We start from the raw sequence: 17,954 nt of genomic DNA on the forward strand, positions 1-17,954 counted from the left end.
CGGTCGAGTGAAAAAGACAAATTGTCTGTCTCGGACTGAGTACATCGCAACACCTTGTGCCCCTCTCATACGACGCTCCACCTCCATCTCTATCCCTCGATGAAACCCTCCCCCTCTTAAAACGGCAACGTTTGTGTGTGCGATTATTTTTAGCCAGAGATCAGAGATAGCTAATTGTTAATAATCTCCCACTATATTCAGTGCCTTATATTTTCCTATGCATTCCAGCCAAATTGGATGAAGCCCAACACACACAGCGAGCCGGGGGAGGATTTATTTAATGGCACTCGGCTCCCAGTAGAAATGTGTTCGCAGTATCCTGCCACTATGGGGCAAGAACTAGTAACTCTTACTGTGATCCAACAAAATGGAGCTAACGTCCCTTACGACATATATGAAATGTTATTTTTGGATCATAATTTGGATTATAATGTACTTTTAAACACATTCGACATTGCCAGAGTGTGTGTAATGAAAGCTACGGTCATATCGGCGCCTGCGGATCGACGCTCCCCTGTAACGGGATCAATTACTGAGCTTCTACTTCCGTTTATGATCAAATCATGGGATTAATCGGGGGAGTGGAAAGCGGTTCAAGACAGTAGCCCGGCAGAAACATCAAGAGCTTTTTCCTTGTCTTCTCGGAGTGGACTCGGTCCCAACACAACAAACAGGAGTTTATTTTCTTTAAATTCAGACTGTGACTCACACACTACGGGCTTTTAATGTGATAACCCAGCTGGGGTTTACATCCTCCAGCCAAACGCAACACGCTGGAGGCTGCCACGCTGGAGGCTGTTTGTGGGACGTCAGGTTCTTTACAACATCGATGTCATCATCAGTCTTCTCGCCGCCGGACCGCCGTGCGTTGTTTTGCTGAGCGTTTTCCCGCGGTGCGCAGTCGGCCGTACGCTACCTGCCGTATTCCGACACACGTGGCACAGCCGGCCGTACGCTACCTGCCGTATTCCGACACACGTGGCACAGCCGGCCGTACGCTACCTGCCGTATTCTGACATGCCGTGCAGCCGGCCGTACGCTACCTGCCGTATTCTGACACGCGGCCCAGCTGGCCGTACGCTACCTGCCGTATTCTGACACGCGGCGCAGCCGGCCGTACGCTACCTGCCGTATTCTGACACGCGGCCCAGCTGGCCGTACGCTACCTGCCGTATTCTGACACGCGGCGCAGCTGGCCGTACGCTACCTGCCGTATTCTGACACACGGCGCAGCTGGCCGTACGCTACCTGCCGTATTCTGACACGCGGCGCAGCTGGCCGTACGCTACCTGCCGTATTCTGACACGCGGCGCAGCTGGCCGTACGCTACCTGCCGTATTCTGACGCGTACGATTTGTGATGTGATTCATTTCAGTTCATTTGACTGAATGTTGAACCAGTTCATGCCTTCTTTATATCAGGCCATAAGGACCTGTTGTTAATTCAACCCCGGGTCCTCTAAAATCAAAATAAACTACGATTCAGGACCCAAAACGGGCCCGCCTGGTCCCCACTCGGTTCCCTGCGGACGCCTGTGCAAAGGCTCACGAGGAGGTTCTCTTACCTGGGAAGAGTTGACTGGTCGGAGCGCTGATCTGGGCCTGTTTCTGCACCCGGAAGGCTACGTCGGGCTTGGATCCTCTTCGGACCGTACAGAACCCAGTAGTTTTACGCACTCCTTCCGGGGAGCTGTGGAAATCTAGCGCCTTGAGTACATCCACGGGGTCAGCTGTGGGGGAAGGAGAGGGTCGTTACTGTGGGATGCTCACACCATACATACAGTAAATGGTAAAGGGTGCATTTATATAGCAGCTTTTATCCAAAAGCGCTTTACAATTTTTGTTCCTCACATTCACCCATTCACTCACACATTCACACATCGACGTGCGAGGTGCCAACCTGCTCACTGGGAACAATCAGGGGTTAAAGTGTCTCTCGCTCAAGGACACTTCGTCAACACACACTGCCCGGGAGGAGCGGGAATCGAACCGGGAACGGGGAACCTTATGATTACCAGACGACCGCTCTACCTTCTGAGAACATGTTGAACATGTTGTTCCAATGCACAGTACATACAGTACATCTCGTACAGTACGTGTACTGTACGAGGGTAATACAAATGTGATGTGAACGTCCCATGGTGGATAATAACAGTGTGGCTATGTAGGAAAAGCGGACTCTGTCATTAGGACTGTGTCCAGTATGTACACTGTTACTGTACAATTCGGGCAGTCGATGGAAAGAAATGGCCATTTCTATGATAGACCACCGCAACACTTCCGGTATTCTGAAATCATGGGAGAGAGAGCGGGGGGAGAAAATGTATGAATGTGGATGAGAGAAAGGCCCTTAAGTGCTTGTAGCTACGGCGGTGGGGGTGTGGGAGACATGATCCAATAGACTTTTATAGTCTCCTGGACACGGAGAGACCAGTCCCAAGTCGTTCTGCACTTTCTCGACCGAGCTATAGTCACTTCTCGGGAGTAGGTGCGGAAAAGTGACTATAGCTCGGCCGAGAAAGTGCCGATCGACTTGGGACTGGTCTCTCCGTATTCAGGAGGCTCAGATCATGTCTCCAGCACCCCCACAGCCGTGCCTAGAACTCTCTCATCCACATTCATTAATTCTCCCCCCCCCCCCGCTGTCTCTCCCATGAGCTCAATGTAACGCGGAAGTGCAGTGGTCTCTATCTACAGGACACACCACCACTGCCTGCTCGGTGTTTCTTGGCCAAGGTTGATGTATGTTATAGTTTTTATTTTACCAGCGACTCTGGCGGTGGAGTAGTAAGAAATCTTAGGAACCATCCAGTAGGTATAATTGGGCCCCCTGGTAACGACAGCGTCCATCAAAACCCCAGCATCCTCCGCCATTAAAACCCAGCAACTGCTGTTCACTGGGGCCTTTTGGAGTGAGGCGAGCCCGGGAGGGGGGTGGGTTTTACAGGCCGCTTAACACCGCGGGGCCCCTTTCTGTCAATGGAACAGGCCCTCTGGGGGGAAGTACAGTGTATTATGTGTGTCACACTGGGTTTTATTCCCTCTTTCTCTCGCCTCTTTTCCGTTACTTTGCCTTCACTGCATTCCTCAAAACTCTTATTTCTCTTGTCTCTCTCTCTCTCTCTCTCTCTCTCTCTCTCTCTCTCTCTCTCTCTCTCTCTTTCTCTCTCTCTCTCTCTCTCTCTCTCTCTCTCTCTCTCTCTCTCTCTCTCTCTCTCCTCTTCCCACATCATCTCTCTACCTCTGTTTTTCTCTCTCTCTTGCGCACCTCTACCTCTTTCCCGTACGCCCGAGGCGTGTTGGTGATTTACAGCGTGATTAAGGGGAATTTGAGCAAAGCCTAATAGGACAGGGTTTTCTCAAAAGAAAGCGCCCAAGCGGACGGACGGGGGGGGGGGGGGGGGGGGGGGGTCTCGGCGTGCGTGGCGACATCGCAGGTTTTACGTGTTGATTTATATGCGCCTTTTCTTTCCTAAGTGTGGGGTGTTTTGTACCTCCGTCGCCGTAAAAATAGAGAAGGGCGCTATTAGTTTAAAGGTCACGAAGGGCGTGGCCGTGGGTCTAGTAAAGGGGACGGGATGTTAGAAGATCTGAGAATAGTCGACTAAAAATAAGGTTGCGGTTTCGGAAGGAATCCTTTGATGCTAGCTTTTAACCCTCCTGACAGACTCTGACCCTGCAGTTTGCCCCCATGTTGTTGACTCCATCGTTCTAGTTACGTGGGAGATAACTAGAACAACGTGGCGCTAGGGCTGCTCAAAAATCGTAATCATTATTATCTTGATTGACATTGAAATCACGACTATTATAAGCAAGAATTTTCTTTATTGAAACACGATTGATCGCCCCAGCCCTATGTGGTGCACACAGTCTTGCGGACAATACGAATCTGTTTTCACCGTTGAGCGAAGACTCCTGTATCGTCCACCGTCCATGAGAATGAGAGAGAGAGAGAGAGAGAGAGAGAGAGAGAGAGAGAGAGAGAGAGAGAGAGAGAGAGAGAGAGAGAGAGAGAGAGAGAGAGAGAGAGAGACGAGCTGTGTGTCTAAGTAGTCCTTGCATGATATATAGGGGAGTGGTCCTTATTTAATGTAGGACCACGAAAGCATGACATGAATGCAGCCTGTGACACAACATTGACACAAGACGGTCCCCCTGTGATGACAGGTCACCCGCGGGCTAGCCCCCGAAATGTTGCTTTTGCAAGTAATTTACTGGTATTTCAAGATGTCAGTATAAACACCGTCTGGCCACTTTGTGACAGTAGCACTGCTGCTGCCGTAATTACTGCCATAACAGCCCTTTATTGTACAAATAATCAAAGGGCCTAGACCTAAACAGGGGAACATGTCTACTGTAGGTCAGTCACCATTGTTATGTCTTGGATGGAGAGAGAGATACATTACTCACGGAGCTACGCTCAGCCAGGAACTGGGCTACTGAGCGACATTGGAGGAATCAATCAATGACACTTTTTCCCCCAAGATATCAATATATTATACAGTATAATATGTCACAATATTTGCTTGTGAAGAAATATAATTGATGTTTGATCACATTGAACTGTGTGGTAATGTAAAGTATGATATCAATACTGTGTGCGTGGTAATGTAAAGTATGATATCAATAATGTGTAGTAATGTAAAGTATGATATCAATACTGTGTGGTAATGTAAAGTAATCAATACTGTGTGGTAATGTAAAGTATGATATCAATACTGTGTGGTAATGTAAAGTATGATATCAATACTGTGTGGTAATGTAAAGTATGATATCAATACTGTGTGGTAATGTAAAGTATGATATCAATAATGTGTGGTAATGTAAAGTATGATATCAATACTGTGTGGTAATGTAAAGTAATCAATACTGTGTGGTAATGTAAAGTATGATATCAATACTGTGTGGTAATGTAAAGTGTGATATCAATACTGTGTGGTAATGTAAAGTGTGATATCAATACTATGTGGTAATGTAAAGTGTGATATCAATACTGTGTGGTAATGTAAAGTGTGATATCAATACTGTGTGGTAATGTAAAGTGTGATATCAATACTGTGTGGTAATGTAAAGTGTGATATCAATACTGTGTGGTAATGTAAAGTGTGATATTAATACTGTGTGGTAATGTAAAGTATGATATCAATACTGTGTGGTAATGTAAAGTGTGATATTAATACTATGTGGTAATGTAAAGTATGATATCAATACTGTGTGGTAATGTAAAGTATGATATCAATACTGTCTGATAATGTAAAGTATGATATCAATACTGTGTGGTAATGTAAAGTGTGATATCAATACTGTGTGGTAATGTAAAGTATGATATCAATACTGTCTGGTAATGTAAAGTATGATATCAATACCGTAGTAATGTAAAGTATTATATGAATAGTGTGTGGTAATGTAAAGTATGATATCAAAACTGCGTAGTAATGTACTGTAAAGTATGATATCAATACTGCATGGTAATGTAAAGTGTGCTATCAATACTGTGTGATAATGTAAAGTACAATATCAATTCTTATCCTTCAATTCTTATTTTGTGAGAAAATTGTAATATTTACGATCCCATTGGGAGGCGATAAACGGAAATATTGAATTATTGCGCACCCTTTATGGCTGCTATAATGCCCTAATGAAGAAAGGATTATCCAAAGATGCTGAGGGTTCAATGCGATGATCAATAAAGCTGTATCAACAAACACAAAGTCGCATTAAGTGCTTCAGTAACACTAGTTTAAGGGGCACGATACGGTAATGGGGAACAACATGGTAATAATGAGGGCAATTACTTTGTGTCTACAAACTAATCAGGAACTATGCTAACAAAACAGTTTATTATTAACCATCAGTTACTCAAGTCCCAGACCTGTATCTTCCAGTATGGCTTCTACTTTTTAATTTGCTTCCCAAATTACATATTCATTAAAGAAATATCCATTTCACTCTCAAATCAACCAGTTTATACCTGCTTAACTACAATTCCAAAGGTTAGGTATCTAGGTACTTTTATTTCTTGGGTACTTCACCGTTATTTCCTACAGTAGGTACTTCACCATTAGCCACACCCCCTGAAATAAAGAGTTTCCAAGGTTTCTTGTCTAGCCATCGCAAAAAAAAACACAACAAAGACCTGAGGTTAATCATGTCTGGACAGTGCGCCACCCCCCCACGCCCCCCTCTTTGTCCCTCAGCGAATCAAGAGACAGGATGCTGCCTCTTCAAAGGCCCAGTGACAATAAACAATGCCTCCATAGTCAGCTTGAAGCATCCCACTGGGGAGCTAGAGGTCTGAGCCAGGGAGGAACTTTAACGTGAGATCTCTCTCCTCAAAGACACTCAGGGGTTCGAGCGTTTGATATTGACGGGGAGGCACTCTGGGGATCACAAAGGTCTCTTTCTTTGAGTCCCCATGATGCGCGGGATCCCTGTCCGCTCCACAACGCTCCGTCATACGGGGGAAAGCCGGGGGACGGACGGAGCCAAGATACACTGTGTCTGGATGTGGGAGGAAGGGGGAGGATACTTTACTTACTTTTACTTTGCTTTACTTTCAACTCTATTCGTCCCTGGAGGGCAATTGGTCTCACGGCGAGACATAAATATGAGACGATAAAAGACAAAAAAGCCGACATACTGGGGTACATCAAACTGTGGGGGGGGGTGGGGGTCAGGGGGGCACTGAATGTCGAGAACTCGGGGGGGAAACAACATCACATGGATTTTAAGATTTAAGATTTTGAGGAATAAAGTGCGGTAGCTTTTTCCCTCGTTACTTCTGGTGCATTTGTTTGATTACAGCGAGAGATTTACAGTACGTGATTGTCTCATCACAAGCTGATTGGCCTGAATTGCTCTTTCCTATATTTGTATTATGGTACTTAAAGCTTTGGGGAGAGTCCTCAAACACTGGTTCATCAGGTCAAGGAATTCTGCCGTGAAAATAAACCGCTGTTTACATTTTCATCTTTTTCTTCTTTTTTTTAACCATCTGGGTAGGAGAGGCAGGAAGTGCTGATCCTGCAGTTCCTGTTCGCTCTCAGTAGCCAGGTGGGGGTTTGATGGGCGGAGTTTAGCCTGCATGCTGGACCCATTATGGCATTGGCACCACTCCCTTTGCCATGCCCCCCCAACCAACCCCTACCCCCCTTAACTAAAACACACATGGGACTGAACTGAAGGAAGGCCCAGTCCTATATAGCTCGCTCACATGACCAGAACAACAACAATCGAACACTCTCTCTCTCTCTCTCTCTCTCTCTCTCTCTCTCTCTCTCTCTCTCTCTCTCTCTCTCTCTCTCTCTCTCTCTCTCTCTCGGTTCAACCACATGTTTGTGATTGGCTCTCAAGTTTGGAATAATTTGAGGTTGAGCAGCTGCTGTTGTTAACTTGATGGAAAAAGACTGAAGTCATTTACACTGACATGGTTCCAGATATTCTCACACATCTGACACACCATAGATCATTAATTCAAATTGTCCAGAGCGTTACTGTTAGAAACTAAAGCAGGCCGCACCACCAGGAAACCAAGCCTGGCAGAATGTGTGTGGGTATGTGTTTACATGCTCTTGTGCGTGTGTGTGTATGTGTGTGTGTGTGTGTGTGTGTGTGTGTGTGTGTGTGTGTGTGTGTGTGTGTGTGTGTGTGTGTGTGTGTGTGTGTGTGTGTGTGTGTGTGTGTGTGTGTGTGTGTGTGTGTGTGTGTGTGTGTGTGTGTGCGTGCGTGTGTGTGTGTGTGTGTTTGACTGTTAAGACTCAGCGCTAGTCACCTTTGTTTATTGCTTCTAACACTGTGAACACACAATATAAATTGGCTCTAGTTAAAACAATAGGAAGACAAACACTGTTGTCACTAAGACAGGATCTATCTATCCAGTAGACTAATGACTGACCACACATACTATCCACTAGAGACCACACATACTATTCACTAGAGACCACACATACTATTCACTAGAGACTGTCCACACATACTATTCACTAGCCCCTTTCGTGACTGCGATGCAAGCCAGGGGCTCGAATACGCAGTCACTTATTCCTCCGTAGTAGCCAGGTTAATTTGCACCACCAAGCACTGCTTAAAAGCTAGAGGTGGGTCCAAAATATATAAGATATAAATTTCAAAGGTACCCAGCGTTCCATTAGGGTTTCACACACACGGCATTGGGTGCATGATGCGCTGTGATGGTGCACCAGGCAGCCAAATACGGAAATACAGCAGTTTTGAGCAGTGTTGACCAGTTTATAAAAATGATTTTAAATGTTTATTAGCAACGCCGAGCTTTCAAACCCAGCCGTGCGTGTGTGTGTGAAACCCTAATGGAACGCTGGGTACCTTTGACATTTATTTCTGATATATTTTGGACCCACCGCTAGCTTTTAAGCAGTGCTTGAGGCGCACATTAACATGCCTAGTAACGTGGGAGCCAGTGACTGCGTATTCAACCGAGGGTTGCATCGCAGTCACAAAAGGGGCTAACTATTCACTAGTGACCACACATACTATTCACTAGAGACTGTCCACACATACTATTCACTAGTGACCACACATACTATTCACTAGTGACTGACCACACGTACTATTCACTAGTGACCACACATACTATTCACTAGAGACTGTCCACACATACTATTCACTAGTGACCACACATACTATTCACTAGTGACTGTCCACACGTACTATTCACTAGAGACCACACATACTATTCACTAGACTGTCCACGCATACTATTCACTAGACTGTCCACACATACTATTCACTAGTGACCACACATACTATTCACTAGTGACCACACATACTATTCACTAGTGACCACACATACTATTCACTAGAGACTGACCACACGTACTATTCACTAGAGACTGACCACATGTACTATTATTCACTAGAGACTGTCCCCACGTACTATTCACTAGTGACCACACATAATATTCACTAGAGACTGTCCACACTACTATTCACTAGAGACCACATACTATTCACTAGTGACTGACCACACATACTATTATTCACTAGAGACTGTCCACACATACTATTCACTAGACTGTCCACACATACTATTCACTAGTGACCAGTGACCACATACTATTCACTAGTGACCACACGTACTATTCACTAGAGACTGTCCACACATACTTTTCACTAGTGACCACACATACTATTCACTAGTAACCACACATACTATTCACTAGTGACCACACATACTATTCACTAGTGATCACACATACTATTCACTAGAGACTGACCACACATACTATTATTCACTAGAGACTGTCCACACATACTATTCACTAGTGACCACACATACTATTCACTAGAGACCACACATACTATTCACTAGAGGGGGACACTGTACACTGTACATTGGAATACTGACAAAGCCATACTTGGTAATTTACTGTACAACTGGGTTAGGACATTTGTAGGGGCCAGTTTCGAATTGCAGTCTCCCGTAGGTGTTTTTTGAGAGTGTTTTTGAAAGTGGGTAGTGATTCACATTCCTTTACAGCTTAGGGTAGGGCGTTCCACATTGATGTGGCATAATTGCGAAACGTGTTTAGTCCCTTGTTTGAGCCGAATCTGGGTTTAACATGATTTGTGGAGCTCCCTCTGATGTTGTGATCGTGGTATTCACTGACCTTTGGGAAGTATTTTGACATGTACATGGGTACATTGGTCATGTAGTGTATCTTGTAGACCAGGCCCATTGCAAGTTGCTGTACTCTGTCGTCTACTCTAAGCCATCCTAGGTTGTCAAAGTGGGCAGGGGTGAGGTGGGTTCTAGGAGTCAGGTCAAGCAGTAGTCTGACTAGTTTGTTTTGAGATGTTTGTAATTTGGTTTTTAGTGCCTTTGAGGTGCTTTGGTACCATGAGGTGCAAGCATAGTCGTGATGATGACTGTACACACATACTTTCCACTGGTGACTATCCACATGTACTATTCACAAAGAGACTGTCCACATGTACTATTCACAAGAGACTATCCACACATACTATTCACTAGACTGTCCACACATACTATTCACTAGAGACTATCCACACATACTATTCACTAGAGACTATCCACACATACTATTCACTAGAGACTATCCACACATACTATTCACTAAACTGAGTGTCCACACATACTATTCACTAGAGACTGTCCACACATACTATTCACTAGAGACTGTCCACACATACTATTCACTAGAGACTGTCCACACGTACTATTCACAAGAGACTGTCCACACATACGATTCACTAGAGACTGTCCACACGTACGATTCACTGGTGACTGTACACACGCAGGAGTCACTAGTGGTAGTGTACAAACTGAACTGTTAGCTGGCATAAAGCAGTTTTATAAACTCACACCCGTGCCCTGTAAAGGAGAATACAGTGTGTAGCTCTTCTGTATATTGTCCCAAGTACACAGCTACTGGCTTCTGAAAAAAGCCTGAACTAAAGGTCTCTTTGTGAGTTTCAGAATGCCTTTCTGCATTACTGCATACCTCAAGGCCTCATATATTCCAGATGTGCTGAATTGGCCAGGACCCCCCCCCCCCCTCCCCCCACCTCACTCCTCACCCCTTTTCCTTCCCTAACCAACTCCTCACAGAAGCGCTAAAACAAAAAAAAGAAACAGGGCAATATCCCAAAACCATTAAAGATCCTAAATAAGCATGCACAGCTTTTGAAAGCCCTTCAACCTCAGGATGTATAGAACTAGATTGCTATGTGCTTCTCCACAACTTGAATCAAGACTACTGTCCTTCATTCCACCCCCCCCGCCGCCTAACTACTGATGGAGAATAAACCCTGTCCTTAATGATAAGGGGTTGAAAACCGCTAGTGAGAGACCGGGGGGGTTCGACTGGGCCGCTGCCTAGCAGCACCGCAGCGCTGGAAGTCTCTCCGCAGGCGTGTCTTGGGGGGGTAAACTGACAATCCCGCACGTTTCAACGATGCATCCTGCCGACAGGCTGCTGTGGAAGACATTGATAAACAACCTGCCATGTTAACAAGCCGCAAACATGGCTGAGGAGCAGCGCTCTCCTCCTCGAGAGGCTGGCGCTGCACGTAGAGACACGTGAGGCGTCTGTCAGAGCCACTGGGTGGAAGTCGTCGGCGGTGTGTTCCAGTAGTACACGCAATCGGAGGATTTGGTACCGGGAGTATCTGGTGGCTGTGCCTGTGCGCCACAAGCCCGGAGACACTATGCAATTAGCAGATTGGTCATCTGTTGGAAGTCCAATGGGACACGATTTATCATTAAGGCATTTTTTTCTATATTCAGATCTAATTGTATTGCCTATATTGGTATCTTTCTACTATTACCCTGCCCATACCTGTACATCCCCTCCCCCCTCCCCCATGCTGCTATGATGCCTGAATGTCTCCAAGGGGATCAATAAAGGAGCATCTTATCATACGGTTTCAGAGAAATAAAAAACAATATCACAGATCTTATGCCTTAAGTTTCTTTACTCTGACCACTTCTTTACAAGACATTAACTTGGTATGCCTTGGTCATTTGAAATCCATGATTTTAAACCATTCCGTCTCTGTTCGTACCCGTTTGAATATATTTTTGTCGTCTGTTTAAGTTATTTTAAACTGCCTCTGCCTCATTGTAAACGAGGGCCATCCCTCAATGATATTTCCGAAAATAACGCAATATATATCACAATACATATCACAATACATATCACAATCTGCCAAAACAATCGCAGTATGATATCTTGCCTGTATCATGCAACCCTACTCAACGCAATCTTTAGTGACACGACAAAACCATTACGTCTTGACGTCCTTTTTCTATGTCCAGCTGTGTACAGTCGGCACAATAAAACAACTGCACTGAATCCATCCAACATTTCTCCAAACGTTTTACGCGACTCAGTTTGATGTTCAAGTTTAGCCTCGTGACCAGATCCTTAATTGGCTTTTTTTGATTGGACTCTGGCTTTGTGGCTGCAGGTCTCGCAGCAGCATCTTGGGACGTCTCGCTTTCTTGTCACTGCCATCCACTGAAAGTTGGCAGCGCACGTGGCAATTACAGTCTACACTGGAAAGCCTATAAATGTTTGCTAGCACATCATGCAATTATGGTTAGGCCTACTTTAAATATCAGACACAGTTGAAAAAAGAGGGGCGGTGGGCAAAGTCGTGCCACTACGGTATGTGCTTTTCAAGATCGCTTCACTTCAGCGAGCCGTCGGCGATATGGGCTCCATCGAGTGAATTCTACATTCGTCAATACCGTACAGTATACCGTAGCTAGACACATTAAACCGTTAGTGGTCGTTTTGGAAGGGGGCGGGCCCATATGGAACTAGACAGGAAATGTCCACATGGCACGCAATGCATCCTGGGGAGGAGAGAGCTCTCGCAACATAACCTACAACATGGCAACTTTAAAAAACTAAAACAGAGAACATTGTGTAGATGGGTGATAAAGGGCAAATGATCCACATTCTTAGTAGTTATATCTGTCATAATAACATAATGTACTAGAAAGGTGCGCTCAGTAGAGAGCAAATCTCCACCAGGAGGCAGCCACACATTTCTTCTCTCTCTCTCTCTCTCTCTCTCTCTCTCTCTCTCTCTCAAACAAAGATGGCTACGATATGTAACAAATGCAGAGACCATCTATACAAACTATTACACTATTGCACTATTATTAAGCTTGGGGTCATGGTTAACCTAGACCAATAGTAGTAGTCTGTACTGAGTTGATTGACACTTTGCATAAGTCTCTACGACAAACAGTTAATGAGATATAAAAAAGGTGTGGCACTTATTTCAATGGACATTGATGGAAATGAATTAATTCATATTTTAATGCATACGTAGATCGAATACAATAGGTTCACTGTGGCATTTCGATGTTGTAAACAGGGGCCAGAGAGCTGGTTACCTGGGGCTCTGAGCAGAAAATCTGTGTAGTATCGTCGCCCTCTTGGGTTCAAAAGGTGTAACTTTATACTGGATATCTATTTCAATGGACAATGATGGAAAGTAATTCAAATTAAATACTTGTCATTGACCGATTAAAGAAATATTCGGGAATTCACGTCCTTGGCAGTAGGGCAGCCATGTGCAACGTTTCATCCAAATCTGCCCTGTAGTTTGCTGAGATCAGCTGCGGACAGATAAACACAAGCACAGGCACACGTGACCAAACGCATAACCCCCCAGGCGTCGCCTGGTGGAGACAATAAGTGGTTGAGTGGTTCTACTGATTCTGTTGAATTAGCCAAACTGCAACTCTCCTTTCACCCATTGCAGAATTCTCTTAATTATCTTAAACTGACACGTAATGCAAATTAAACTAAATTCATGGTTTCCTCGAGATCGAAAACCACATGAGGAACCTTGCTGGCAAATTACGACAAAATAATGTCTTTTTATACAAAATATTGTCTTTTGAACGACCCTCTTAAAGGGAAGCTGGTTTTATTTCTGCAGAAATAAAACCAGCTTCCCTTTAATTTGTAGGAAGAGGATTGTTCAATCAACTATCAGTTCTGGATTATGGGGATGTCATTTACAGACACGCTGCTGCCTCCACACTTAGGCCCTTAGATTCTGTTTACCACTCACCAGTCACCACTGTATCCTCTATACAGTAATAGGGTTGGTTGGTCTTCTCTGACTGAGAGAAGCAATAATCACTGCTATCTGTATAAGCCCTAGTCGGAAAACTACCATCATATATCACATCTATCTATGTTGCATTGGAACCCTGGTCCACTTTTAACTCGCTCCAATGACTAGCTGACTCTTCAAGTACCTCATGCCAGGACTGATCTTGGAAAGACTGTTTTTAACATTAGTGCACCAGGCTCATGGAATTCCTGGCAACGTGACCTAAAACTGAATTCTCTATATCTCTTGGATGCTTTAGGGATGTACTTAAACGTGGACCTCACCAAAAAACAATGCTGATTTATTTTGCACATAATCTCACACACGTCCAAAAACAGTTTTGCACACATTCATTTAGTTTGACAGTTATTGAGAGTAAATGAGTTTAAATATGACCACCAGTGATGTATTGGAGGATGTTGAATCCTTCTGTTGTGTTAATTACAGCTCTGTGAAATGATATATGAGAAAATAGCAATCCTTTGTCTTATAGGGAGTCGGGACTGCTACCTTATAATTTCATTGAGCTGTAATTAACAACACAAGGATTCAATGTCCCTGATGATCACTGGTGGCCATATTCAAACTCCTTTACTTTCGATAACTGGCAAACTAAATGAATGTGTGAAAAACTGTTTAGGGTTTCTGTGTGTGAGATTATGTGCAAAATAAATCAGCATTGTTTTTTTTAGGTGAAGTGCACCTTTAAGCCATTCCTAACGCATCCACAAACGGGTTGCCCCTTTATTAACCATCCATTACCTGCCTGTAAGTATTTTTTTAACTGATTGTGTCTGTTGATCTTGTATATTTGTATTTTCCTCCGTGTAATCTCAGCATCATATAGTAAATGAGGGACACCCTCAATGATTCCTCTGAGAATCTTAAATAAAGGTGGGTTTAATGAATGAATGACTGAATGCCTATAGATTACCTAATCATTTCGAAATACCCAGGGGTCTGAATTCAAATAAGCTGTAGCCATCAACCACGACACAACGACGAATGTCTCTGTGACTTCAGGTAGAAAATACACCTATTTTCAACAACGTATATATCCACCACATAATAAGAGAGGAGTTAATGTGACTATGGCTGGGCCTAGGCACCATCTTTTCCATCAACGCCCCTTATTGGACTTAGTGGGAACCAGGATACTGTGGAGAAACGGTGATCCATCTGGCCAGTAGGTGTGTATGTATTTTACTTACAGAAAAGTTCACAATACATATAGGCAGTCACCCACCCTGTTGCCTCTCGCGTCAAACAACTGGAATGTATTATTTTAATCCAGTCGTACACAGAGTTAAGTCGGTGCAGCTCGTCATATCGATGTATAGGTGTTACATCGGGGTTTGTTGTATGATGTTTCTTTCAACCAGTGTCCGCGGAATGGCCCAAAATATCAGAACAGTTCAAAACCTGTGAAATGAGTGGCAACAACACTTTATGCTATAGCAACATTATTACGTTATATATATCTGTAAAACGACTCATTATACTATACCGATGCGCAAAACCCTAAAACGCGTCCCAGCATAGACGCGCCTTGCCCCTGGATACGAGGGGAGGGGGGAGACGCTACGAAAAGTTACTCTGGAAAAAATGCATGAAATCTATCTTCACTCGTATGAGATCCCGTCCCCACTTATAACCACAACTACTACACACACACACACACACACACACACACACCTAACGGACCACCGGACAAAGAATCGGTTGTCTCGCTAAAGCCTTTAAAACAGAGGAGGCGCTCCGCATCACAACATGCAGCCCCGTGGAGGCGCGGACCGGGCGGCGAGCGCCTCCTCACCGGGAGGATGAGCGCACCTGGAGGGGCCCCGCAGAGGAGACCACAGGGGGTCACTCACCGGTGGGACGTAATCCTAACTCGAATAGGCTATAATTGTACAACCAACATACTTTCGGAGACGTTTAAACCCCACAACGGCAGTCACTTTTTATAGCCTATACTTAATCATTTCAGGTCACACACAAAAATCTGACAAAGCATGTAGGCTCCACATAGTGGCACCGAATCGTATTTTCTCCCCACATCATTGACATTGACACACACGGCTCAATTTCAGTCAGACATCATAATGAAAATCGGAATGCAGTTGAGTACAGTACAGGGGCTACAGGTAGGCTATGTCGTCACCAGCCTAGAGACGCATCTAGCCCTGGATGTTGTTGTTGAAGCGGAGCAACAACAAAAAACGTGCCTCTTTATGTCCCTTCTTACCTGCTCTGACATTGGAGGCTTGTAGAATTAAAGTTAGGCTGATGATGATAGTGGTTAACGTGGAATCCCAAATCGACCGTTTCGTTTTCCACCTTGTGGACCATCCCCGCATTTCCATGGTTGGTGAGTGAGTGCCCGCTGCAGCTGTTGCAAAAACCGGGGCGAATTTAAATTACAATTTTGGTCCCTTCCACAATCCACAAAAAAAACGTGATATATTTTTTACTACAGAGGAGCCATGTATGGGGAGAATAGCATAGGCTGCTTTAGTCGAGTCAAACCGTGGCCCTTACTGATCCGCTCCCCCTAAGCCCAGCTCCTAGACTGAAGGTGAAGGGGCTTTCATGAAAACAGCGCAGCAGAGCCGGAGGATAGACGCGCGCCGACGGGGAGGCTGGGCAGGCAGGCGGGCGAGGAGCAGGAAACTGACACTGGAAAATCCTCCCTTCATCAAATCACCAGTCTGGAAAGTTGTCCCGGGACCCGCCCCTTTATGCCTCTGCGAGAGGTCTTACAGCATCATTCAGAGGAGCATCACTCCATGGCAACCTAATTACAGGTTCGGTCATTACAGGACGGCGGCATGGGCTAATTATAAGCCTTATACGCTTGACGTTTTTTCTTTTCTTCTTTTTTTAAGTTGAATTAATTACATAATTGTAAGGTTATTGCCTAGAGAAAGAAAAACAAATATGCCGGTATTCCCCCACTGAATGGGTGAAATTGCTCTCGTTAATATAATGATGATTATCTGGCTTGAGACCGGTGATGGAGATGCAGATATGGGGAGGAGGAGGGGTACTGGCAGCTAAATGCAAAGTAAGTGGAGGGGTGGGGCAGTTATTTCAGACATTTCCTGAAAGCCGGAGAATGAGAAACAGAGAGATCGAATAACCCTCAAGTTGGCTAAAGTCTGATCATGCACGAGCCTCATATGCCAAACTGAAATGTTTTCCAGATTCCAAGAGTGTCCTCAAAGAGCCCTAGTGCTTTCCTGGACGTCGGTGCTCCCGAAGCCTGACAATAATGAGCGTTAAAAAGATGACTGGAACAAAGGATGGAAGCACAGGTGGTAGTTATAGACTCCTGCCCTTGATTCATCCTTGGTGTGACGTTGAAAGACGCATTCGACAGCGTAATGGCAATAATTGTCACACTAATCCGAACCACATTTTTTTTTAACGTTTGTAGTGCTTACATGTATTATAATCAAACAGACGTTAGAGCGGTGTACAGCATGATACGCATGGGTACAGGGGTGACCGGGGATGGTTGTGACACCTTTAACGATCAGATACAAGATCGGGCACAAGGGTTCACACGGGGTGCGACTGCACCCAGTCCCATGGTGATGGGAGGGCCCAAAAAGAGCCCTCTCCCCTGTATATAATAATGCCCAGTACAGTGGCTGTGGCTTTAACACAATCAACTGTTAGTTCGGGAGAGGGCCCGCCTGGGGCTTGAATTCTTTCACCTGGGCCCCCAGTGGTTAGTGCACATAATGGAGCGCATTACTTTACTGTATTAGAGACATTCTTCTATATTAAAATCATCCTTACCACTTTAAATATTGTATTCACAGTACAGTGTAATAATAATAATAATAATAATAATAATAATAATAATAATAATAATAATAATAATAATAATAATAATAATAATAATAATAATAATAATAATAATAAAAAAGCTGAATACAACCGGCCTACCGGTATATCAAATCAAATCAAATCAAATCAAATTTATTTATAAGGCCCAACAACACACGTTAATGTCCCCATGGGCCGTACAGGTCTTCTTTAAACAAGTCAAGAAGAAAACATAACAATAAGTCAAGAACAGAACAAGGACACCATAAGGTCCAACAAATTTAAAATAAATGCAAATAAATGAAAGAATGCAAGCACTCCCAGACATACCCCACGCGAAGGTAAGGAAAAACTCACTAAAACCTAACAATAGGTAAAAATGCTCCACAGGCAGTGTGGAGGAGAGAAACCTTAGAAGGGCCATTCAAGGGGGGATCTATATAAGGGATTGGCCTTTATTTGTCCAAAAGTCTTGCTTAGCAA

General features: G+C 44.4%; 1 pseudogene across 1 annotated transcript in view; it reads right to left on the bottom strand.

The window, feature by feature from the left end:
- LOC311239313 overlaps nucleotides 1-16,297 on the bottom strand; it is a 129,792-nt pseudogene extending 113,495 nt beyond the window's left edge. Inside the window, exons 1-2 of the transcript XR_014621100.1 lie at nucleotides 15,883-16,297; nucleotides 1,565-1,729 (exon numbers count right to left, since the gene is read on the bottom strand). The product of XR_014621100.1 is annotated as an uncharacterized misc_RNA (transcript). The remainder of the gene's footprint in view (nucleotides 1-1,564; nucleotides 1,730-15,882) is intronic.
- Nucleotides 16,298-17,954: the final 1,657 nt, after the last annotated feature.

This window comes from Notolepis coatsorum (assembly GCF_963971535.1).
Source record: "Notolepis coatsorum genome assembly, chromosome: 13".
Lineage (NCBI taxonomy): Eukaryota > Metazoa > Chordata > Actinopteri > Aulopiformes > Paralepididae > Notolepis > Notolepis coatsorum.